The 27,313-nt window shown below is 26.4% G+C and overlaps 1 protein-coding gene across 4 annotated transcripts in view; it reads left to right on the top strand.

The window, feature by feature from the left end:
• Nucleotides 1-8,409: 8,409 nt before the first annotated feature.
• LOC111036997 (calcium release-activated calcium channel protein 1-like) overlaps nucleotides 8,410-27,313 on the top strand; it is a 65,217-nt gene continuing 46,313 nt past the window's right edge. For 2 of the 4 annotated variants that reach the window (XM_022319340.1, XM_022319339.1), the window contains exon 1: nucleotides 8,410-8,738. The gene's annotated coding sequence lies outside the window, so the exon portion shown is untranslated. Of the gene's footprint in view, nucleotides 8,739-16,833; nucleotides 17,260-27,313 lie in introns of those variants that run through there. The other 2 variants (XM_022319341.1, XM_022319342.1) reach the window with 1 other exon arrangement.

The raw sequence follows: 27,313 nt of genomic DNA on the forward strand, positions 1-27,313 counted from the left end.
ATTTTGTTTCATTGCTACCATTTGTGTAAAAATGCAAAACATAATAATATGATGTATATTTTTATAGAAAATAAAATGAAGGTTAGGTTTATTTCTTCAGTTTAGAGATAACATTCGTTTAATGTATTGACCAATATAAATTTCAATTTTATCGTTATGGAAATTTTTTTATACACTTGTTTTTTAATTATTTAATTATTGATATAATTTTTTTTTTTGGTATGTTATGTATAAATTAGGATTTTATTGTTGCTTGTATAATTTAAGACTATGTTTTTCAGATATTGTTTGTGTGGCTGTAACAGCCTTTTATGTTTAAATTTAAATATTATTTTTGTTTATTCTCATTTTAAACGCTTTTAAACATTTGATTATTTTGTTTTGACGATTAAAAAAAACATTAATAAATAATTTTGTTTGGGAATTTTACTATGTAGTTTGAGTGAAAAAATATTTATATAAATATTCATTGTGCCTAGTTCATCTATTCATTTTGTGGAATTAAAAAAAAAAATATATATATTTATGTTAATATTTTTAATTTATAGTATAATCTAATAAGTACCTATAAATCAGTTACCAATAATAGAGTGAATTGACTTATTGTCAACATATTCTGTAAATTGTTGTATGTGCTTTTTAGATATTTTAATTTTAAAATGAGTTATTAGATTTTTTAAACCGAATAAGAGCCTCTATGGCTTCATTGAACGGGCAGCTTTTTACATCAATCAGCTGTCTCCGTAATCTTTACTTTTGCTTAGCACATAATATGTTATCTAGTCTACTGGAGTATGGGCCGTCATTTGGCATCTCTATTCTTTAACAATTTAAGATCATAGACAAATTTGAACTAATGCATAATAAATTCAATTTCCACTATGAATCTCAGCCCACTTCCTTAAAATTCCTTCCAAGGCTACTCCTCTTGTAAGTCCTAGGCCACTCAGTTTCACACTATATGTCATTTATATATTTCTTTCTTATTTCATCATACTAACTTGATTTCCATTGTAACCTTTATTATTGTTAATTTTTTATTTATGTTCTATGTAGGTATAGTAATTCACAACGCTTGATTATTGCTGTTTTGGCATTTGATTTTAAAAATAAGAATAAATAAAATAATATGTTCTTACTTCTAATTGGAACTGCTGAACACAAATTTGCTGTACTGTGTACGTTTGTAGACAACCACTGACCTATTAATATTATTATAAATGTCCAGGAAGAATTAATTTCTTACTAGATGCATTTCCCTCAAAATGCCCCCCCAACATGCAGACCTAATTATTCCACTGTAGAAAACACATGCGGGTGTGGTGTCCTTTTTATTATAAATTATATGTGTTTCTAATACAAGCAGACTATAAATTATTATATTAAAAAAGCTGTAGGCATCCATGTGATGCGCGAGTGTGCGACGTGCATATGGCGCGGAAGCTGTCCGACCTTCCCATATTTTATAGACGCATGGGCTATTACCGTGGCGGGACTTTATAAAAGCTTACCAGTTATACCTTAAACCACAACGCCAATCAACCCAGGTATACTGATATAATTAGTGTATGTATAAGTGTAATATTGTGGCGAAGTCATTTTTACTTTTTTTTCCTTGGCACCGGTTGGTGGCATCCGTCTGAAAAGACATTTTTTTTAATCATGCATAAACTTGTAGTTTTGCACCACGCGCTTAAGTATATTACACTAAAGTCTAAAATTCTCTAAATCGTAGTATTGTCATCGTATTTTTTATTTCCAACGAATAGCGTGGCAGCTGATGTCTGACAATATAAAATAAGGTATCTATGTGCTTTGTTAGATATACTTAATATATTGTTACCTGTTAGTCTAGGGCCTGGAAGTATAATATGTACTGTAAATCACCAAAATTTGCACATATTTATGTGCTTAAATCACTGAAATATGTCCTTAAATATATTTATTCATGTATGTATATTGTATATTAGAAAAAAAAATAAACTACATTTTTTATTTCAATTTAGTTGACAGGTAATTTAAAAATATTATTTTATTATATAATTAAAAATAAAAGTTACATTTTAATAGAAAATTATAAAATAATAATTTCTTTCTAAAACATTGCAATTTTTAATCAAAGACTGATCAATTTTCAAATTCGGACGAACCCTGGTTATCGGCCAACATGTTTTTATAAACCTATACCGTTATAGGTTACGATATTTCCTCGTCAACTGAAGAAATTGGTACATACTTAAAATTTATTAAATCACTGCACAAATAATTTTCTGGGTATGTCTCCATTGTTATTCTTTCTCTCAGCATCAATTTTATGTTTTGTATATTATTTGATTATTTTCTATTCATATTTATTTTATTTTTTGTCATCATAATGCCTTTTAAAAGTAATTCATTTTGACAATCACATCATATATAATATAACTATAATATTCAGAAAACAACGATCAATTTGAAAAATATGCATATAAATAAAAAACCTCGAAATATGTAAAATACAATTTTAGATTTGGATTTGTATAAAATATGTAAATCAAATTTTTGACTGATTTAGCAAGTTTATACTTAATTCAGTATCTAAAAATATTCGATAATGTAGGAACTTCCGGCCCTTAGTTATTACTTATTAGTTATTGGTATATACGTAAAAAAAATTATTTAAATACTTACTATTATTAAATATTAATGATATTATAATAAATGCAATGTATTCGGCAAACATTAGTTTAACCTACCGTATAACTTCTACTTAATAACAAAATAAATTAATATATTATTGGCAATATAAAAATCATGTCTTGAAATATATATTAATAGGTCAATAGTAACTTATGTCCTAATGCCTACCCATAGGCTGATAGTACGTCCTTGTTTCGAATCATTTTTCGTATACAATGAATATTATTATTATATTATTATTGAATTCAACTTTAACACATACAATATTACAGTGAAGTACACTCATAGATATAATATAATAAATGTAGTATAAATGTAATATAAATATAATATATATAATATATGTTTATATATCTGTGGGTACACTCGACACCAGCTACTAAACAGCAGAGCGGTTACCTACTTTCTCTCTTTTTATAATTACGTATATTGGTAGGTACCACGTATATAATAATAATACATAAATAGGATGTACCTTATAACTTATAAGTTTCACCATGTACGAATTGGGTTTTTTATTTGCATACCTAACCTTCTATAAATTCATATTATATATATAGCAATACAACATATAGTCTATAGAGGTACCATATACAAATTAAAATTATACACGCTACATACTGTAGCTATATAGCTATACTACAAGAGGTAAATGTGGTAAAACCCATCTAGGATCCCAGTACAACTATCAACTTGCATACTTGTATATTATTCAGGTGTAATAGGTGTATCCAGATATTGCAGAAACAGTCTTAGGTATAATTTGTATACTTATTTTTTTGTTACATTAAACGTCTGTGGCCATTGGACGTAACAGTACATCATCTATAAATATATTTACATATTACATTAATATTTAAATAATGAATAATAATGTATATAAATTATGGTGTGTTTATTAATTTTGTTAGTACTTACTCGTACAAATAGCATCAAATATATGTAAGGTTCGGTTGGTGGGCCCATTAGTTTTTGTTTTGGTTAGGACTTAGCTGCCGCCAAAAAAAATGAATTTTAAACACAAAAGTATTTCATACACGTAAAATAAACAAAACATTTTTTTTATTTCAACGCGTGCAAATATAACAATTTTCTTTATGGGCAATACCGACTTATAGTAGAAAGGTGTGAATAAGTTCGCTATACACCAGAATATGCATTATAGGCTAAATGTTTTGAAAACGATATTGTAATATTATAGAAAAATATTATAATATACTTACATAAAAGTTTTAATACTCTCCTTAAAGTTCCTTGGGCACAGAAAAAATTCGTCAAAAAAAACGAAAAAAGTTTTAATTTTATAATTTGTAAAATGGTCCAAGTACAATAAATACTTAACCTACCCTGTAGATCCAATTATATCTGTTTAATATTTTTGTAAAACCATTTTAAGCACTATTATTGTTGTATAAAATAATTTTGACAACTGAGAAACTACTTGTTCGAATTTGGATTAGGTACATCAAATTTCCTAAAAATGTATGCACTAAATGGATGCACTGCATTTATTATTATATATCTTTCGTTTTGAAGGCAATTGGTAAATGTTTTCATTTTTCCGGCGACAGACAATAATAATAATAATAATTGTTTGCATATTTTATTTATAGACATCCAAGCCCCCTTTCGGCTTCCCGCACCGGCACCTTATTGTATAATAGTATGTAGTTAAAAAATAAAACGTAAAGATTGATATACCTAATATAAAATGCGTCGAAAGTCTACGATGTTATTATTTATTATGTATAGAAGTGTTATTGATGATTTAGATAATATAATTATTTATTTCCTGGTCTATTTTCTTACGTTTTTTTTTTTATTAATTTGTGTCTATAGTACTTGATACGTAATACTTAAACTATAATATATTTTAATATTGTATTTCTTCAAGGCCATAACTAAAAACAAATTTAGCGGAAGTGGATTCCATGGTTATGGTATTTTATTACATTATTATTTCTTTAGTAAAATGCTCGTTTAAGATAAATTACCTCATTAGTTAAACTGTTAAATCATATTAATATTAATTGAAAATAATATTTTATATATAGAATATATAAAAAATAAAAGGGTTTTAAATGACAATATTTTATATTACGCATAAAAATATAATTATGTTCTAATGTTGTAACAATCTTAAGAGATAGAACGTAACATACCTACCTACCTAAAATATCTATATGATATATTCTTTGTGACTCTTCTAATTACTCTTAGTTCATAATACATATAATATAGCCACCAGCCACATTAAATTTATTTTTCATTATTTCATCATTTGGTAACTACATCAAAATAAATTGATTTAAGTAGGTACTGTATTGTTAACTTTTACAATTTAAAATTAAATTGTGTAAGAACCATAAGAATTTTTATTAATACTCCATTAGTTTTTATACTTTATAGTTTATACTACTAATCAATCATACATTTATACCATGAAGTATGGATACTAAAAAACGGTGTAAAAATCTTAACAACGTATAATAAATTGCAAACAAATACACAAAATGTGAAAAATGTAACTTAACATTAATGAAAATAAAAATAATTCCAATTGTATTTCCACATAAAATGCACTTCAAATAAATCATATATTATAACATATTCAGTGTTAGGAAAAGATAACCAACATCATCATCTGGATAAGATAACAAATAATTCATTCAACAATTATCTAGATAAGATAAATATAGCACCAATTTTTTTTTATCTAGATAAAGATAAAAATACACACAAATTTATTTAGATAAAAAAATAAATGTTTTTTTAAAATTTTATTATACATAATGTAATTTATTAGTAATTAATATTTATTAATTAATAAATCGGTAAAGTAATTTCTCGACTAAAATATATAATTTTAATAACAAAAATAACAAAATGGAACTGACAATATGTTTTAGTAAACATTTTTTTTATCTACATCAAACTTTGATTTACAATATAGAATTATTTGAAAAAATTCATCTGTAAGTCGACTACGTCTAGGTGTTAAAACATGAACAGTTGAACAGCTTTACTGAATTACCGTTCAACTGCTACTGAAGATGGAATTGTCGTATTATATTTAAAAAATAATTCTTTCGCCATTGGAAATTCGTTTAAAACATCAAGTTCTTTTTTTTCAATTTAAAAATAGTAATGCTTGAAAATTTGCAAGTTTTTAATTTTTTGATTCTGATAATTAGAATATTTTGAAATTATAATTATTCTAATGTAACATTTAATTTAAACTATTTATTATTATAATTTTCATCTAAATGAATTTCCACAGATAACCGTTAAATTTATTTAGATAAGATAATTAGATGATTTAATTATTTCTATCTAGATAAGATAATTGAATAAATAATTTTATCTAGGTAATTCCCAACACTGAACATGTATATTTATAATTATCACCTATTTAACAATTATTATGCATATAGTAACCAGGTAGGTACCTTACTTTGTGGTAATAGCTGTTATGTACTATATTTTATATCATATTATTTTATTTTATAGCGTTGAATCCGCAGCATTAAGTAATAATATTACTCGGTGATCCGCAGTCTGTACAATAATACTTAGTAAATTAAAAATATTTATAAAGTTACAAATAAAAATGAACATTAAAAAGGTATACCCATTAAAACGAAATTCACATTGTGTATGGAGGAGTAGTTGATTATGAAATAAGTAATAACCACAAACATTCTCTAGTACAAAGCACAAATTCAATTAGATTGTTTTTTGTTATCAAAGTCCAAAATGTTTTTATGAATTTTATCGTAAAATACAAAATACGTCATACGGAGGCCCCAAGTGTAAAATAATGAATGTAAGTATACAGCATATAGTTAATTGTATACAGTGTATACAACACCATACCTACTGATTATTTTTATGAAAGCTGACACAGCAGCATATTATGACATTTAAAAAAAGTCAATAAGTATAAAATGTGTTCCTTTTATTTGATATATCTAAAAAAAAAAAACAAAAATAAACTGTAATTTGAACGTTGAATACTATCCACTGTTGAGCTTAAATCCATAATATATTTACAAAATTAGTAAAAATCACGAAAATGAGCAAATTATTTTGAGTTAGAAATTCATAACAATTTTCTTTGTAAATCTAAGATTTTTTGTAAGCATTAAAGTGGTAAATCATAAAATTTGTTACATAAATCATAACATTTAATTTTGACTCGGGCGAATGGCCAGTTAATACAGCTATTGCTAGTAGATATAATGTGTATACACTCAATACTGTATAATAGTATAAATACCGTATCGTATATTATTTCCTAATAAAGTAGAAATCGATAATCTTTTCCAACAAAATGTTTGAGTATCTCGTGATCAACTATCATTTATTTAGGTTTATTATTTATTATTATTATTTTTTAAACTGATCTTTAGCTTCAGCGACAGAGGTCTTCATACTTCAGCTTCATACATCATATCTTACTTATTTATGGTAATAAATAATAATTCGATTTCAATAATATGTGGGGGGATTTTAAGTCCTAGGACTTCATTTGGGGGTTAATAACTATTTTTTTGTGTTTTTCTTAAATTTATTTCTTCATTTTGATGCTCTTATGGAATTCTGACAAAAACATGGAAACTGTTGTTTTCTGGCTGACAATTGGGTTCGATTATTTCATATAGGTTCATTGGTATATTATGTTTTTCTAATTATTTTTCATTTGATGTGCATTCTGTCATCAGACGTGTTACTATTATTTATTATATTATAATATGCAGCATAATAATAAATTGTATAATAATATTTTTCATTTATTATTTCTCAGTAGGAAAATAAATTAATAATAAGTTAATAAATACTTTATTTTGTATATAACGCGTAAACATGTTTAAGATTATACAAGTCAACACGTAATCAACCGGCATTGGAAATATTAATTTTTATACGATCAACCAAAATTCCTCTAAAGATCGACCGGTCTAAATATCTGCGCGTCATACGAATCGATGCATAAGTGAAATTTAAACTTTTTACTCTCATAGGGAAGGGGGTGAGGCTGGATAAAAGTATGTGAAATATATGTATTTTAAATATTTTAAAAAACCTCCCCTTTTTCCCACGAAACTCACTAATTCAAGAACTGGATATTAAGAAATAAAACATTATAGTAATCAATTTTAATAACAAATATAAATAGTTAACAGCTGATAAGCACTGTATGATATATTGCTCAATGCTCATAGTAGCTGGGGTTTCAGTTGCTTATAGATTTTAGCACAGAATAGATGAGATTTCATCTATTCTGTAATTTTAGTGACGAATTATCAAAAAGTGCTCATACATTTTAAAAATTGTACAAATTATATTTTAATTAAATTTTCATTATTATGCTGTGAAAAATAATTCTGTCAATAAATAAATTAAACTTATTTAGTGTCAAGTCGTACTCGAATAAATTAAACAATCCCGACCAACCACCTCGACGAGTATCGAGGTACATACCTAGGTTACCTACCTAAAATAATGCCAATGTGTAGGCACATTATAATAGTCTATAATCTATACCAATGATGTTATTGTTTATTAATTATTATTATTGCTTGCATGTACCTGCAGCGGCGCTGAGCGCGAATATACGATGGTCGCGTCTTCGTCGCGGCGTGATACAAACCACGGTATAAAAATTTGTACCTAATAGGTAACATAAACACAGTAATAATAACATGGGTACCTATGTTTTTGCCAGGTGCGCTCCCACAACGACAACCGGTCCAGTGTTGGCCACGGCGCCAGTCAGTGAACAGCGCTGCGAATCTCGTGATTTACGCTCGGCAAAACGTGTAGGTACGTCTAATAATATACGCGGCATATTATAATGTTGCACTTGTGTGCGTGCAGTGCGAGTGCAGCGATAGAGTGTTTGAATAGTTCACAAGTATTTTCGTCATGTCTACGACTGTTACCTATATAGGTAATTAGGTGCTGGGCATTCTGATACCGCAAAATATTTAGGTACTAACCTACGCACGTACCTTTATACGACAAACGAACGAAATATACCTATCTACTGTAAAAACGTGAGTACGGACCTTAAATACCATGTATTTATAATATATAAATAGATATATTATATTATATTATATTATATATAATCCGGAGGCTTTTTTTAGCCTAGGCATAGATCGCATAGCCGTGCGCAGGCATTGTTGTTGGCAGAATAGTGACATGTTCATGATTTATACAAACAAATTATATCCTATACAACATTTTTGTCCTACAACCCCTTGTAAATTGTAATTGAAGTAAAAGTAAACCGGGGTAACCTAACCTAATTTATCTTAAAAAAATACCATACACATAAATTACAATTGTATTATATTATTTATTATTTTTATTAATAATAATTAAATTTAAGTAAAATAAATTGATAATCAAGAACCATGTATTAATATACCTACATACGAATATTCATTCTATGAGATAAATGATAATGATTATAAGTTTAGTATATAAAAACCGCAGAATATATAGTATTCTGTAATACATTACAGGGAGAGATAATGCCATAACGGTAACGGTATATAAGTGTGTATACAATATATTCTATTATATACAATAGTTAATATCTATCCGCCAGGGTTGTATTTTATTTTTATGTTTTATTTTCAGTTGATATATTAAATTATATTATGTTATCATTCATCGTCTATTATATTAAAATAGGTAATATATATTTTTTTAAAACAATTGTCTTTTCTAACTACCCTGTGCGTATGCCTGTTTGAAAGGATATACGAGTGGAGTACCTTTCCCTGATTTACTGGATTTATATTTGTTATTATTGAACGATAAATATTAAATCGTGATTTATTAATTTTTTGCTTGTTTATTATTTTATCACCAGAACTATTTATTTTGTAGCATATTTTGTAATTCTTATTAAAAAGTATTTTACTCTAACTATTACCTATATTTTGTTGGTAACCCTCTCCCTTTGCTATTAAACGTATCTTCATAAGCCCTTGATTTATACCTAATGTACCGAACAGTCGTATACTCGTATATTTTCGTTTTCGACTTTCATAGTTTTGTACCAATTTATTAAATATAAAACATAGTTAAATGAAATATATATATATATATATACAGGGAATTTTTTTAAGCATTCTCACCCCCATTTCCCCTACATTTATTCAAATTCTGATATTTAGAATTTTTAAGTAGACCTAAAGATCATATTTTCAAATTTCTAATATTTTTTTACTACCTTAAGGCGTATCCTGTGGCGATTTTTTTGAAAATGTTGATGTATTTAAATCAAAATTTATTATAATGAGTAGTTTCTAAGTTATAAAAATGTTTATGCTACGGATTATAATACTTAAAAATAAAAACTATATGTATAATGTTAGATATAGTATTTATTATACTTGGATCATTTTTACAAACTATTTATATTGATAAATCAATAGTAATTTCTAACTTTCTTCAACCTACTATCATCTACTTAACCCATTACATATTATTTTTAAGCCACAAAGTTACATCACTCAAAAACTACTAGCTTGAATTTTTGATTTCGATACATAAAAAAATCTGCTTAATAACTAAAACTAAAAAGGGAGGTTCCTATTTGAAAAACTATATTGTTACAGGATCATTCTTAAGTGGTACAAAAAATGTCAATGATTCCAAAAATGGTCTTCGAGTGTATTCCAAAATTCCAGATATCTGAATTTTATTATATTATGCATAATTTAGCTGTACAAATAGGACGAGCATTCTTAAAAAATAACCCCGTGGATGTATATATATCTCGGCCATTGGTCTATTTAGAGAAACACTCATTTTTTCAAAATCTAATAATATTTTTGAATATTTTTTTTTACATTTTTTAAAGTTGCTAAAAACATTTTTTTTATTTTTACGAATTCAATCGTTATAATTTAAAAAAAAATTACCCTTTTTAATGACAACATGAATTTTTTGTTTTTCAATTCACCAGAATATTTTTTTGGGTGCTGCAATGTAGAAAAATCAAATTTAAGAACAAGTACTTTATGATTTATTAGTAAGTACTAAGTATATTTAAAGTTTGGACGAGTCGAGATAAGTGGTATTGGTATCCTGAAAAATGTTGGTCCACTACTCCGCTCAACAAAATATTAAATACTTATAACTCTAAACTGCTGGTCCACAAATTGATTTTTATAAATAGAAATACTTTGAATAATATTATGCTTTAAAACATATATATTGCCATACCTAGAAAAAAAATATAATTTATGAAAAACGATTTATGTTAGGTTACAACTTAAAATGATATAAAAGAAAATACATGTTCAAAGACGTTAGTGTTTTCTTAAATAACGAGTGTCTTAAGTTAAATAGAGCACCTTGTGAATGCGATAATAATTATTTTATGAAAGTGTCTGGAGACACATGTAATACATATGTATTCGATTTCCGTTCAAGATAAAAAAATATTATACATTTATATACGCCTTTTACGCACGCGCTTCTCAAGAGCTTTTATCATAATTAAAATATTAACCACATATTCATGCGTCCCCCACTCGAGCAAGAAGAACTCCCCGCGGCCATCGCAGTGGTCGCTGTCTCGAAACATCGCGAATGTGATTGAATTGGTCTTCACTTCACACGGATAAAACGTAAAAACCCCTGTTGTTGTCCGATAATAATAATGCATCACTTTCATATACATATAATTTTATTATAATGGTACCTTTAAACATTTTTATAGTGACTTGATATGACAGCTATATTAGTTCATTACATATTTTAAATTATGCCGATCCGTTCAAAAATTGTTAATAGGTACATACATACTTAGCATCATTCACACATGAACATAGTATAGCTATACTATATAGTTATATGTCTTCATATGTATTCAAATTTAAAAAACTCTCTGTATTTGTTGTGATTTCTGCTATAAGATGTGATTCTTTTAAATCCCTATTGAGTACCTCGAAAAACATTAATTAAAGTTTTTAAAAATATCTTTTTAAATTATTCGAAATCATAACTATAATAACAATATAAAAAAATGATTATCACTATTTTTCAACGTTAGACGGTTTTTAAACAAACATACATTTTTAATTTCGAAGCTAAACATTTTTCTGTGAATTTTTTTTATATAAAAATCAAATTTCTGACTAATGGTTAATTCCTAATTCACTATAATACTTATAAGTACCTATTTTATATTCATATAATATAAGCGGAGTAAAGTGGCACACTGGGCACTGCTTAAAATCAATGGTTCACTACTTCGCTCATTTATACATTTTAAATACTTAAATGTATGTTATGGTATTTTAGTCTTAGAAATGTTTGTCACCCTCATATAATGTTGAAATAGTAAAGTATGCTTAAATATGTAATTAAAATCTAACAATCATACATATACAATGAATCAACCAAAAATGTCCAAACTAAAGAGATACATATCTTATAGTTTTAAAATAGATTGTATCGAGTTACTTTGTTTGTACAATGTATGCTTTTTAATTTTTGTTAGTCTTATTTATAAAATACAAATCCATAGAATATTATTTTTAATACATTTTTTTTGCCTAAGACAAAATCGATTTTAAAGTTTTTAATTAAATTATGCAATAATATTATATACATTATGTATAAAATATGTACAAATATGCAAAATAAAAATTGGATCATTTGTATCAACATTCGTGGATACCAAATTTGTAAAAGAACGTTGCTACTGCAAAACAAAAAAATACATACTTATGCATATAAATTCTATTAACAATTAATTAATAATTTGTTTGAAATTCTATTTTTATACTCAAGAATTTCTCAGAAATATTCCATATTTTTGGGTATATTTCTATCGTTTACCCTATTTTTGTATTTTTTTTTGTTTTAACTTCAAAACTAAGTCTGAGCTCCAAATTCTGACTTCACCATCGTTTTCAGTGTGCTTAACTAAATATATGTACGTTAAAACAAAAATTGCAAAAAAAAGGTGTCAGGTCTTTACAGTCTTTAGAAAAGTATCCCTATATTTTGAAATATGAAATTAAAAACCGAGGAAGTTGCTCTGTTTTATTCCAGGTATTTCGAATGTATCTCGCCACTAAGATTGTAATTGTAATTAATTTTTTTATTTTAAATTTAAAGATAAATTTATAATTGTATACGATGAAAATGATCCTGATTGGAGACGGCCTGTGTTAGCTTGTATGACATATACCTACACGATTATTCACGGTTTTGTTAAAAATTTGAAATTCAAACGCGTGTGAAAAATTAATTAAAGATGAGTGTTTATACAGATAAAATAATCACCCTGTTTATATTTTTGTATATTATGCAGTAGACTTCATTGAATACTTACATAATTAACCTTAAATATTGTCATCTTGAAGTCTTTTTAAAAATTTAATTTAAAAAAAAGTTTAAAGTCCTTAAACCGAGCCATTTAGCCAATTAAGTATAATTTTAGTATTTGAACATTGTTGTCATTATGAGTTTGGATCAAACTGTAAAGATGATACTTTTATTTCTGCTAAATACTATAGGATATAGTTTATTACTTATATTTTTGACGTTGGCATCCAACAATAAACTAATACCGAAAAATACCCACCCAACAATCAATTTTTTTCGGGAGAAATGATTTCGTATCCCGTTTCTGTGTCTTGATGAGTCTCATCATCATTTTTCTAGGAACGTAATAAATATTATATTATTTCTTTCGCCCCCTCATAAGGTTACTGCGTAATATATTAATATGATACAAAACAGTTCTCAGAACTACAGAAGCATTATAACAATACACGATTTCGCAAAATATGTGTTATTATATATTTACAATTAATCATTATAATGAGCACTCTACCACAGTCCACAGTCGTCGTATGTTTATAATAACAATAAATAATAATAATATAAACAACTATTGACGATGTCGGTTTTCTGTCTGTTTTTATGTTATTAATCGAATTGTTCAGTTTTTGCTTTTAAATTTAATAATATAGTGTGTTTAATTGTGTTACATAGATAGATTTTATTCCTACGGTAATACAAATATTAAGTTTATCAAAAATATGTATCAGTTTTGAATTATAAAGTTTTTAAATAATTTTTAAAGTAACATAGTCATATTTACTTTACATGGCAATATAAGTTATTTAATTTATTCAATTAATCACAAGTCAAAATGTAAAACTGCCTTATTTTCTATGTGTGGTGATTTTTCTTGAGTGAACTAAAACCTCATTTTCGTATGAAACCTATGTAATATGAAAATAGTTCAGTCTTATATTTTCAAATAGAAATTTTTTACTGTTATGTCGCAAAATATGCATCAAAATATGTCATTCATTCACATAAACAATTGTAAAATACCATAAGTATAACTTTTTGGGTTTAAGAGAGTATTTCATTATATTTCATGAAGTCATAATGTAAAGTATAATGTTTATACGAATATTTAAGTGTTTTAATTTTTGATTTCAAAAGCATCGGTAAAGAACTCTTTGAAATATCTTAGATTTAAACTTCAAATCACTTTTTCTCAAATCCATAAATTTTGAGTGCGATTGTTATAATATTACATTTTAAATAGACTTTTTATTAAAGACTTAACAACTAATACGTTTATAAACAATTTTGATTGTATGATAAATATAATAAAGTTAATTTGGTTATTAAAAATGTACCCACAACGTAGGACTTATAGACTACATTATAAAGGTTATAGATTCTATATTTAACATTTTAACGATATAAGAGAATAGGACAAAATAGTTTACGTTTTTATATTATACGTATACCTATATACCTAATATTACCTATAGGTAATATATACCTATAGGTACCTAATATTGTTTGTACCTAAGGTACATTTGTTGTTTATAAAATATTTTAATATTTAGAGTTTACCTGAGATTCTGAGGGGACGTGGGGTAGTGGACTTGCTTTCAGTTTTTAAACAATGATGTCTTTGAGTTTGTCGTTTCGTTATTCGGAAAACAATTTTTTTTGGGACAATCAAATGAGTACAAAAGTTTCACATATCCTATTATTTTTTTCAGTTATAGTAATTCAAAAAGCATTCGAAAACGGTGACATATTTTGCTACACGATTTAATTTTAATTGATTAGGAGTATTTATATTAATATAATATAATATGTTATATAATTGTTGGAATTTCCTAATTTAAATTAATTATAATATTAGAAGGTTAGATTTAAATTAGGGGCTGCTTGTAAAATCTGACTTAAAATTTGAATCAGATATTTCTGTAAAATCATTAGAGTTGTCGAAATAAATACGATTAAATCATTTTGATAATCGTACGGTGTAATTACTGGATTCGGACAATTACTCGGATCAAGAATCGCCGGGGGATAGTGGTTTTTTATTTTATAAACAACTGTTCAAGGTTCATAAAAAAAACCATTCAATCATGTAATCCATTTAAACATTTTCAAAATTAACTTCGAAAATCTATTATGGAAATGACTATAATATATACTGGTGTGTTAAAAATTAATTTAAAATCTTGTATATTTAAGAAAGGGTTTAATTATAGGTAAGGAGCTTACAAAACGATTTATTTAGTAAATTCGAGTCAGTTGGATATCACAACGTAGCATTATATAATTTTATTTATGATAGTAAACATTAAAAAATAATGTATAATATTGATGTACCTATACAGAATGATTCACCAAGCTATACTCACCCCCCTCCCCCATTTTTTATTATTATTAATGAATTTAATCAAATTCTGATTTTTGGATTTTTTAAATATACTGAAAAATCATATTTTTAAATTATTGAGACTTTGTGTATTACTTAAAAAAATTTCATCTCCTGTGACGATATATACTTCTGATTTTCTAATGAGATCTTACCTTTTAAACAGCAAAATTTATTATTTTATTAATAATATGGGTAATTTTTTTAAAAATATTGGCATGTACTTAGTTAAAAATTTGAACAAGTTGATAAAATATTTAAACGAAGAATAAAAGTTATTTTATAAAAATATAAAATATATGTAATGTTGTAGAATTTATATTTTATTATATTTCGACCATTTTTACAAATAATAAACTTTGATAGACTTATATTAATTAATAATATCTTCATATCAACATCCTATATTTTCCAAACCCATATTATCATTTATCATATTTAACTCAAAAACTCCGCATTCGAATTCCGATTTAGATACGTCAAATCTGCTAAATATACTTGATTATAAGTAAAATTTATTTGAGAAACAGAAGCTATTGCATCTCCTGTGTCTGATAATTCTCATGTAGCATAAAACAATCACAAGAATATGAAAATATGGTTTTTAAGTATATTTTCAAATTCCAAAATTCAGATATTGAATAACTGCATTATTGAAGAAAGTAATATGCGCGAGTGACCTTGGTAATCATACTGCATTATCCTGCACACCACCTCGAGACTAATCGTCGTTTAATCTCTGATACGCTCGTTGCATGGATTCCGTTTTTTAAACCTCGGACAAAGTATGATTTTGAGCACATGCTCATATAGATTTTTATTTCATATACATTTCTCTATAAGGCGCACGCTCGTGTTGAAAATATGTTAAGAAATAAAATAAACGTAATGAATGTATAATGAATGCCAATCATTTGACTGATGTATATTTCGGCACATCCATATATTATGCGTACATTTGCGTCAACATTATTAAGCACGCGCATGATGTATAATATGCAAGGGGTATAAAATATATAGTGTTTAAATAGTGTACAATTATTATTAACGACGGACCTGTAAATTATTAGAGTCAATTGGTGGCGACAAGAGGTCATGGTTCTGCTGCAGGTGGTGCAGACCGTTTCGACGCCTATATAATAATAATATTAATATTATTATTATTATTATTATTATTATTATTTATTGCTACCCGCGTATTATATAAATATTCATAATAAACGAAGACTAGTTAAATCATTCCTTTTCATATATAATTATTCGCCAATTGGTTTTCATTTAATGAAAATTTCCCACTTGAGTGTCAAGTCTGTATCTAACCTCCTCGTCATTATTATTATCACTAACAGCCCACGTATTTACTACAAAATATTATAGATCGATAACATATCGGAAATCTTAGAAGCGCGCCGTGTAGATCCATATTATAATTGTCGTCCGGTGGCTGCTGCAGTGCAACGCTGTACCTATACTTAAAACGCACAATCGTGCGTGTAACATGTAATAATATATTATTACAGTATACGGTGTACCAGCACCGACGACGTACTTTTGCAGACAATATTATTATTATTGTAATTATTATTTATTGACGTCGTGTGTGAACTTGTACGAATTCGACGTAACGAATACAAACGAGAATCGCTAGGGCCGCTTAACGTCTTTGTTTTTTCGTTTAAATTATTATTATGAACGTTTAAAGTAATATTCCGTAATATGATCCGTCTCCAATTTTGATTCAGTTCGACAATATTATATCATAGCGTATCATACACATGGACGCGTTCACCGCCGAACGTCTTGTTTCATAGCCTGCAGCAGACGACGACGAATAATAAGTGAGTTTTTGTGTGACTTTATACTTTGAATTTCCCATAGAAGCGAGTGACGACGATATCGGTATACGAGACGTGCATTTACATATATATATATACATACATTCGTAGCTCTCGTAGGGGTTGCCATTTATTAAATTTGTAATCGAGAAAACTTCAATGACTCCTCTCCCACTCTGTCGAAAAAAAGTCATGAGGTTGATGGAAATTACATGATTACTGATTAGTGATGCATACACTATAGCTTTACCCGAGTAATCGACCATATCCTATTAGCTCACGTTTCAGTGATGTATACAATTCATAAATTCAACTACTATTTTTATTTCACAATGATATGTGTTTTTTTTGTGTCTGTCATTAACTTTTGGGACAGAAAACAACATCTTTTCTGGTAGGAAAGTGAATTGAGTTGGTACTGTTGGGTAGGGGGGGCCGTCTTAAGTAAACAATTTCAATGGTGTTCAAGATCTAGGAAAAAGTTAGGAGAATAAACAAAAAATTAAGGAAAATCAGTTTTCGAAAAAATTGATTTTGTTCTAAGAGTAACACCAAAAAAAAAATATTCAAAAATATTCACCTGTAAATTCATAAATAATTCTTATACAACCTTTTCTTATTTAGTTGTTATTCAAAAACAATTAACTGTAAGTACTTGACATTTTATCAAATGTTTATTTTGTAATGTTCTGTACATGATAAAATTTAAATACAAAACTATTTTGACTCGTTTTGAGTTATTTATATATATTTGAAATTTTGAATTTTTTTATTCTATAAATGTCATTTAAATTTTATTCGTTGAGTCAAAAAGCTTGAAAATTTAATACAAGGTTCCTAGTTAATTGTTATTATATTAGTTAATAAATATTAATTTTTATTTTATTTTTATAAGTATTTAATGTTCAAACGTTGACAAAATTTATCAAAATCTCGAAATTTTTAAAATTATTTTGTTGCTTAAAAATTATAAAATGTTCAATTTTTTAGCTAAAAATGTTAGCGATTCACACATTACACACCAGTAGGTACTTAATTATCTGAAGACAGTACTTGTTTTAAGAAATCGGAACGAATGACAACCCTTATTATAGTGTATTTGGGGGGGATTTATCAACTTGTATCTATAAATATGTCATATGTACCAGTTAAATGCTGTACATGATATGAATATGTACTCTGAATTTAGGGTGGCATCTGGCTGTTTGATACCGGAAACTTCCATATTTCCAAATAGTCTGTCCCGGTGTCCCAAAGACAAAAGCTTTTGGGAAGTTTAGTTGTGCCATTTAAAAAATATATAAAGCTAATTACAACTGCAAAATAGACTCCGAAGATGCATTAACTTCTATCAGCTGTTAAACATATTAATATCCGTATGTTAATATGTATAAAACATTTTTACAAGTATTTATTTAAAAAAAAAAACAAATCTTAAAATCAAATAATCATCAGTACAATTACAATCATAACCTATGATTTACTTTTTAAATTATGGAAATATTTTTGATGTTAACACATACGAATGAATCCCAATATTTATTGACGTATTGGATTTACGTCAGATTTTAATCAGTCGTTGAATCCGTCTCCATTATTCGCATTCACAAAAAAAATATGTCTAGAATATTAAGAAGTGTAAAATCATAAAATTAATCGTAATATCGTATTATACAATATTTCAACTGAACTCTGACTTAAAGCAGAAAACGATGCAAAAATAAATTAATACATTTTAACCCGGTCGAAGTCAGGTAATACAGCTAATGTTATTAGTATATAATATTATAATGTATTTTTATAATCTATTATAATTTCTGCTTTTGATGCGATTTTAATACCTCTCACACACACAAACATACACACACACACACTCCTACCTTTAATTAGGTACATATCAATATATTATTATATATACCTTAGCAATGTCGAATGAATTGTATATACTTATATGTATTCCATATTCTATAATATTATACATGGTTAGACCGTGGAAAGAACGACCGTGGAACGTCTTTCGAATTAGATACTTACGGTGGGTCTATCATTAATCACGAAAACCTAGTAAAAATCAGAGGAGAAGGCACCGTCTTAAATGTACTCAGTATATGTTATACCTATATAATATACACAATAATATACAAATGGTCCTGTACTAAAAATGTTGACCAATAATCAAACCTTATGAGTTATGACTAAGACAATAGTCTCGTTTTTAAATTGTAAGTAATAGGTATAAACTATATTATTAAGAACACTTAATTGTAAAGGTAAAAAATAAAAGATTCAAATAGATAGTATTACACTTAAAATTACATACCTAGTTAATGCGCATATTTAATTCGTCTGGTCAACTATTATTAATTGTGAGGGGGGGGGGTTGTACAAATACAAGTACAAACTATTTTTTACATTAGTTTTCTTTTTTTCATATTGTGTCGTTGAGTCTTTGAAATACTATTAGTGTTACATATATATTATAGGTATTAATTTTTGTCTTCGACACAAGTACCTATATTAAAAATATAAGATCTTTAAAATATTATTATGATTTTCAGTTATAATATTTAGAAAATATATTATAAAATGTGTGGATGTAAGAGTTAGTCTACTAAAAATATTTCACTTGCACTTAGTATAATTTTACGTAAAATAAATATAATATATATGATAAAAAAATTAATTGAACTTAAATTTTCAATAATATTTTATCTTAAAAAAAAAGTAAAAACAGTTTGGAAAACATTTTTTTATAACAGATTAAAGGGGTCTTCACTTTTTATTCACTACGCTTACCAACCTTCTAGATTTTTCAAAACCCCCAAAATGTTTTATCTAAAATAATTTTTGTATTTAATTATTCATAAGCCGGAACAGTCATAAGTCATAACTGTATATTTTTTTTCAAATTATTTTTTTATTATTTTTTGGTATTAACTGTAATTAATTTTAAACATTGGAAAAACACAGTAAGTTCATAGTAAAGAGAGAAATGCATATTATGTGCACTTATATTTCATGCCTACATAGTAATAATAAAGATGCCCCAGCATAAAAAACTTTTAAATTCTTTTGAATACATTATATTTATATACCTACAAATTAAATTTAAAAAAATGCTGTACAGTAGTTGTCGAGTATATCATTATTACATTCATTACGGATGCGTATTGGATTTGAATTCAATGATGAATCAAATACACTAACGAATACGATAAACGAGTCTGAGCGGAGACGGTGCATCTTAGCATACTTGTATAAATATTCAAGTTTAATAATTAAAAATCACTGAATATCAAATATCGTAAAAAACGAATAATTCAAATGCAAAAAAATAATGTTACTTTCCAAAAAAACTTTTGAAAATTTTAGGGTTTTGACGAATTTCGTCAAAATTAGGACTATAAATGCATATACAAAATAACCAAGAACTTTTAATATTTTTGAAATTTCATTAAAGAAACTCATGAGAATCTTGAATTATATTTTCAAGCTTTTTACCAAGTGAACAAGTTTTTATCGACACTAAAAATTTAAACAGTTTAAAAAAAGTTAAAATATTTCGAAAATGTTAACATAACATTTGTCTTGCGTAAAAACTCCTATTATTCTTCATTTATTTTTGTTTTTTCTGACTCTTTCAAAAACTATTGGAGATTTTACCCAATAGTTAACCTAACTTAACCAACTAGATTCACTTTTCTATCAGAAAAGATGATGTCGGAAATTAGAGCATTTTAATACTCCAAAAGTTGATGACAGAAAAAAAAACAACAAATACTCATCATTGTCAATACAATATATATTCATCGCTAGCTTCTGAATCTAAAATTAATAAAGTAATAATCTTGCTCTTGGATGAAACAGATACATTAAAAATGTATAAAGTAAATTTTTGAAAAAAAAACTTAGGCACTAAAATCTATACTGACTTTCAAGGGAAGGGTATTAGAAATTACGACCAGTCTACCACTATTACCTCCGACCACTTGAAAACCCAAACGTTATGTATACATCATGCGCCATGCGATTTGAATTAATCGAATTAATGACGTAGTTGTGTCTTGGGAAGGGAAATACTATATTAATCGTCAGATAATTAGAGTAGGTACAACAAAACAGGTTAATTTTGAGAGGTAAAACTTTGTCGGGACTATTATATATTGTTACATTATAATATTATATATATAAATATAAATACACCTCCCTTCCATTTCAGCGAGAAAGCTCCACTCATCGATTTCCGTGGCGAGTTCAACTCGTTAAACGACTCGCTCTGTGCAGCTTTAAAACCGTATATGAAAAACTTTTACTTATGATTCTTGCGCATTATGTATTATACCACCGCCGTTTAAAATAATTCTAAAACGGTGAGGTTTGCGAGTGTCTCTAATAGTATAACCACTTTTATAACATTTTATAATAACAGGTAGCTTATAATATAATATAATATAGTACATAGTAGATGGTAGAATATATGCTGTCAAATTATTAGAATACGCGAATGATGTTCAAATCACGATGTAACAGATAAACTATGAAATGGTTCGATACCTTAAAAATTCAAAGTTATGCACTTAATTTGTTTTTATTTTAAAGTTTTATATGCCATTTTAAACACAACATTTTTTCAAATTATTTAAAAAAAAGTTTTTCAGAACAATTTATTATTCTTATTTAACTTATATTCTCACATCTTTGACTTTTAATCTGAAAAATACCACGTTACGCCTCACACATCTATACCAATTTCAGTTTCTAAACAGCTATAGACTCTAAAATAAATTATTTGGTGCCGTAACCTCTCTTTATCTAATTTCAACGCAGTATGGATTCGTCCGATTAATAAATAATATTATTTTGTAATTTATTATACCTATAGTAATATAAAATACGTGTTAGTAAGTAGAAATCATAAAATGTAAGCAAACATTTGAATTGGATTTTATAACAATCCGATTAACCCTAAGATGCTCTAAAAAAATTAAATTCCCTTAATTGCAAAATGCAAAATCAACTTATTCTTTTTAAAAATACATGGAAGATTAAATTTAACAAAACTAGCACCATGAAGGAAAACAATACAAAGTGCATCGAAATCTCAGCCCAAACATTCCCTTAATATTTTATCTCTTTTTGATCTTTTTATAGACATTAAAAGTTAAATTTTTTGTTTTAAGTTTTTATTAAAAAATGTCGATTAAAAATTATATTGCTCGGTCAAAATGCTTGAAAAAGTAATACAAGGTTTCTTTTAAGTTGTTTTTATATCAATTTAAATATATTACAGATATATATGCACAATTTTATTTTATAAGCATTTGGAATTCAAATGTTGAATAAGCACGTATTACACATGTAACGTAACATATTACACATGTTCTTGTCAAAATCATGATAATTTGAAAAAAACATTTTGTAAAAAATTTGTAAAATGTTCTATTTTTATAACTAAGGAGTGGTAGGTAGTAGGTACAACAGTGTTACCCCGCAAAATGTTGACCCCCTACTCACCACTCATCTAAACTTAAAATAGTAAAGTTATAACTAATAAGCAATACTCGTGCGAAATTTGATTTTTATACATTAAATACTCCTAATAATATTATGCTTTGGAAATTGGAGAATGAAATTTAAAAATTTGTAGGGATGTTATCATTTAATAACAATAATTAGTAAAAACTTTTTAAAAAATTATAGCAATAAAAAAATAATAATTTTTTCCCAAAAATTTTGTTTTGTAGTGAATTAAAATTATGTAAAAAGTTATTTAAAAAAACTTTTCTGAAATTATGTGTATATATTTTATGTTAAATAGATCACCTCGTATATAATGTTTATAATGTATATTATATAATGCTTATAGGTACCTAAAATCCTTTTTAAAATCTCCTTAAACTTTATACGGACGTTTTGGTGAGATACTTTATCCTGTTTAATAATTTATGTATTTGTTGTTTTAATAATCATTTACCTAGTAAGTACTTTATATTTGCCCTTACCACCTACAATAATCGATGAGTTATGATTGTATATTCTTTAATACAAACCTCTAATAATAGTATAAAAACAATTACCTCTATCGTACCAAATGTCTATATATATCCAATATACATATCTAATATACTTATTCATATAACCTATCTATTTATTATACATCATATTACTAGATACAGAGTACTTTATTATATGTATAGCCTTAGGTAAAGTGTTTAATAACAACCGATAGTACGTCGTAATATAGGTGATTAATTTACATTAATTGATTAATATATTATTTATACGCGAACAAACTGTTATTCGGTTTCCTGATTAAATCTGGAATTCAATTAAATCTAATTAAACGGTGTATACTGTGTAAGTATAGGATATATTTTTATAATTAATTTATTCGTTTTACAATGAATTATAAAACCCTCTTAAAATGTACGAGTCTCTATTTGTAATTGAAATATGTTCTATGAATATAATCAGTAGGTATTTAATTAAAGTTTTCAACCCCTCAAATCTTCCTCAGTTATAGTAATTAGATAATTTAAGTGAATTCGCACTATTATATACAAAAATGAATTTAGTTGAAGCTGTTGTCATAATGTACCTATAATCATTATTCAAATAATAAATATCTATAATTTAATGTTTTTATTTTTAATAAACGTTGACCGATGATATTTTTATTGGCTATTAAAATTTAAAATGCATTGTTTGAATATGTCAATATTATTCAATACGTAGTCCTTACTATATTTGTTTTGTACTTATATTTACTCATAAAAAGCCTAGTATAAGTATATAAACGAAAATGGAGGTTTCATTTCTTATAAGACATTTAAGTTAGTATTATTATTATATTTATGTTTTTAATACAATGGCAATAAAATGTATTATACATTTTACCTAATTATTACATTTCTGTGCTTAATCATAATATGTACCTAAAAAATGTATTAATTAACTTTAAAATCTAAAAACAAAATTCATTTTTCATAACAATAATATTATCAATTTAGCAACAGATTCCATTCATTATTCATATTCAGTATTCACGTACCTACTACTATACATTTATTATAATATATAATAAAATAGTTTAATTATATTACATAAATACATAACACACATTCCTTTTTCTATTATAAATTTATAAGACTTACATTGATTGTCGGCTTAAAATGTTTCAATTTCAAATTTAATGTAAATGGTAGCTTAACTTAATATTTTGTTCGGATTATTATTAGCTTTTAATTTAATTACATCCGTTTTACTACACGATCTACGCATGTTTACCGTTCTTTTAGTAACTAAATGTACCTATCTAAGTATCTAACTTATGTAGGATTAAATGTGTAACGTAATAATTGACATTTATTGAGCGTATATTATATTGTATACACTATTGCAGCAAAACATATTTTGTTACATTTAATCAGTTACTTAGTGTAGGCATTTAATAAAAAAAATGTATCTTGCAGCAATGATATATATTTATGAATAAGAATAAACATTGTTAAAATATTTTCCAAAAAAATTGATTTAATGGTTAAAAATGTATTTATTTATTCTATAAAATCATTATTAGGTACATTTTATTAATCAATTGTAATTCAATTGATGAATTGTACATTTATACCTATATAGTTATATTATTATAGTACTAATTATTATGTAATTGTACACACAATATAAATTTAACTTAGAGTTTCTAATTTAAGAATGAAATACTTCATTTTTTAATGTAAACAATTTATTAATAATTTATTTGTGTTGAACTAATGTGCAATATGCAATTTGTAATACTTATCATTTTCAATCTTTGCATATTATCGTACCTAATGGCTAATACTTATACACTTAAACAAAACACTCATGTTTCATGTAAACCAACTACAACTAAAGGAGCCACATGCACTATGCACCATCGGGTTTATATCGTGTATTACTCTGTCTAGATATAAATATATATTATTGGTCCAATGTTAAAAACACGTATATCAATTATATTATATTTGTATTTTATATAGTAGGCCAGCAGAGCATATTCAAATATGTTTTAAAGTGCGGACTGTTAAACTACATTTTATTTAGCGTACTTTAGTTTTGGTTTTGTTTTGCATATTTTGAGGATTTTGTTACGTCAAATTATATTTAGGTAACGATTTTTTCTCATTTAACAGTGTTATTTATATTTAAACTGTATAAGTGAAATAATCGAAACTTTCATTGACTGATTAAAAATGTTATAGATATTGAACGTCCTAACCAGTTTTCAAATATAAAGTTTTGGCTTATGACTGTATACCGAAAACTTTTTTTAGTTTAGTTTCATTAAATTATTGTTTTATACATTTTATTGTCTTAGAATAGAACGTTTTATGGTAATAATCAATCTCCAGGGAAAAGAAAATCTTTTTATATTCAAATAATACCACATTTTACTATGATGTTTAATAATGTGTATTTTCACAAATATTTTCTTCATTTTTGAAAATGTGTGTACCTATCTAAACATTTTTTCTTATTTCTAGGTTTCAATTCATATGTATTGTAAATACTAAATTACAGTTAATTTTAGAGCATATAAGTGCATATTTTAACTTTTCTCTTAGTGCTATGAGTCCCGAACTCTGAATTTGTCTGGAACCAATATATATACCCACCTATAATTTACACATTTTAAGTGAATACAATGTGATAACTATCACAGGGAACAAATTCGTTGTTAACCTAGCTCGGGTACTCCACGATTCCGAAATTCAAATTTAAATTAACACGATTCCGCATTGTTGGACTTATTTGATATTCAGACTTGGAATTATTTTGTATGAGTATAAGTATTATTTTATTATTTTATTATTATTATATACAAGACTTATATTTTGATTTATTTCGTTATGATTAGAGATGTATTTAGAAATTATAACAGAATTTGTAGAAAATTTCATTAGCCTAAATTTGATACTAAAACATCGTCTTATTTCGTATGACGGAAAAATTTAAACTGTTAAAAGTTCAGAAATTTAATTTTATAGTTTTTTTCCACTTTTTCCCTCCAAAAAAAATATAAAAATTCAATTTGTATTAATACTGTTATTTTATAACAATAATAATAATTATAAGAAATAATTAAATAAACAAATCTTAGACACACTATTCACCTCAATTATAAGGAATAACTACTATTTTAATTTTACCTATATAATAAAAATGAAAATCTGTCTGTTGGTAACTGCATTAATCAAGAACGGCTTGACCGATTTGTCTAATTTTTTAATGTTTGTTATATTCTGAATGAGGTTTTTATGGTAAGAAACATTTGGAAAATTAGGGAAAAACTAAAAGGTTAAAACCCGTGGAAAAACCAACCTAGGTATAATGTTTACAAACTTCAAGGGTTGGTATTTGGTACACATACTCATTAACTAGGCATTTAGAATTTACTTATATAATTAAATAACGGTTACAATAATTAATAATAACATGCATTGTGTATTGTCTCTACATGTGTCGGATATTATAGTTATGTGTTTTAAGGTTTTAACATAATACTCGTATAATCAATGTACTATATATTATATTATATAGTATTAGAATATCTGCATAATATGTTACCTATGACAGGTTCAACGTTCGCCAGGATCCGTCGGCAAATAACGTATTGTGAATAATTCTGTTTTCTTTATTTATATACATTTCTCTCTCTCTCTCTCTCTCTTTATCTTATGTGCTCTTCATGCACTCACACACAAGCTTACACGGATGCTCGCACTCTCTCTGTACATATATATACATATATATATCATGAAATGTGTGTGTGTGTGTGTGTGTATGTGTGTAATCGAATTGTCGAAGGCCGTTTTGCCACCCATAAGTCGTTCAAGACTGCCTGCTTGAGCTCTCTACTTGGCGCGTATGCCAAAAACCGGATTCTTTCGCAAGTTCCATTACATGATACATAATAATATTAATACGTTCTGTCGTATATATTATTATATTATGATATATATTCTACAGTGTCAGATTCACAACGGCGGCGGAGGCGCGACCGACCACTGGTTTG

This window comes from Myzus persicae, unplaced genomic scaffold (assembly GCF_001856785.1).
Source record: "Myzus persicae strain clone G006 unplaced genomic scaffold, MPER_G0061.0, whole genome shotgun sequence".
Classification (NCBI taxonomy): domain Eukaryota; kingdom Metazoa; phylum Arthropoda; class Insecta; order Hemiptera; family Aphididae; genus Myzus; species Myzus persicae.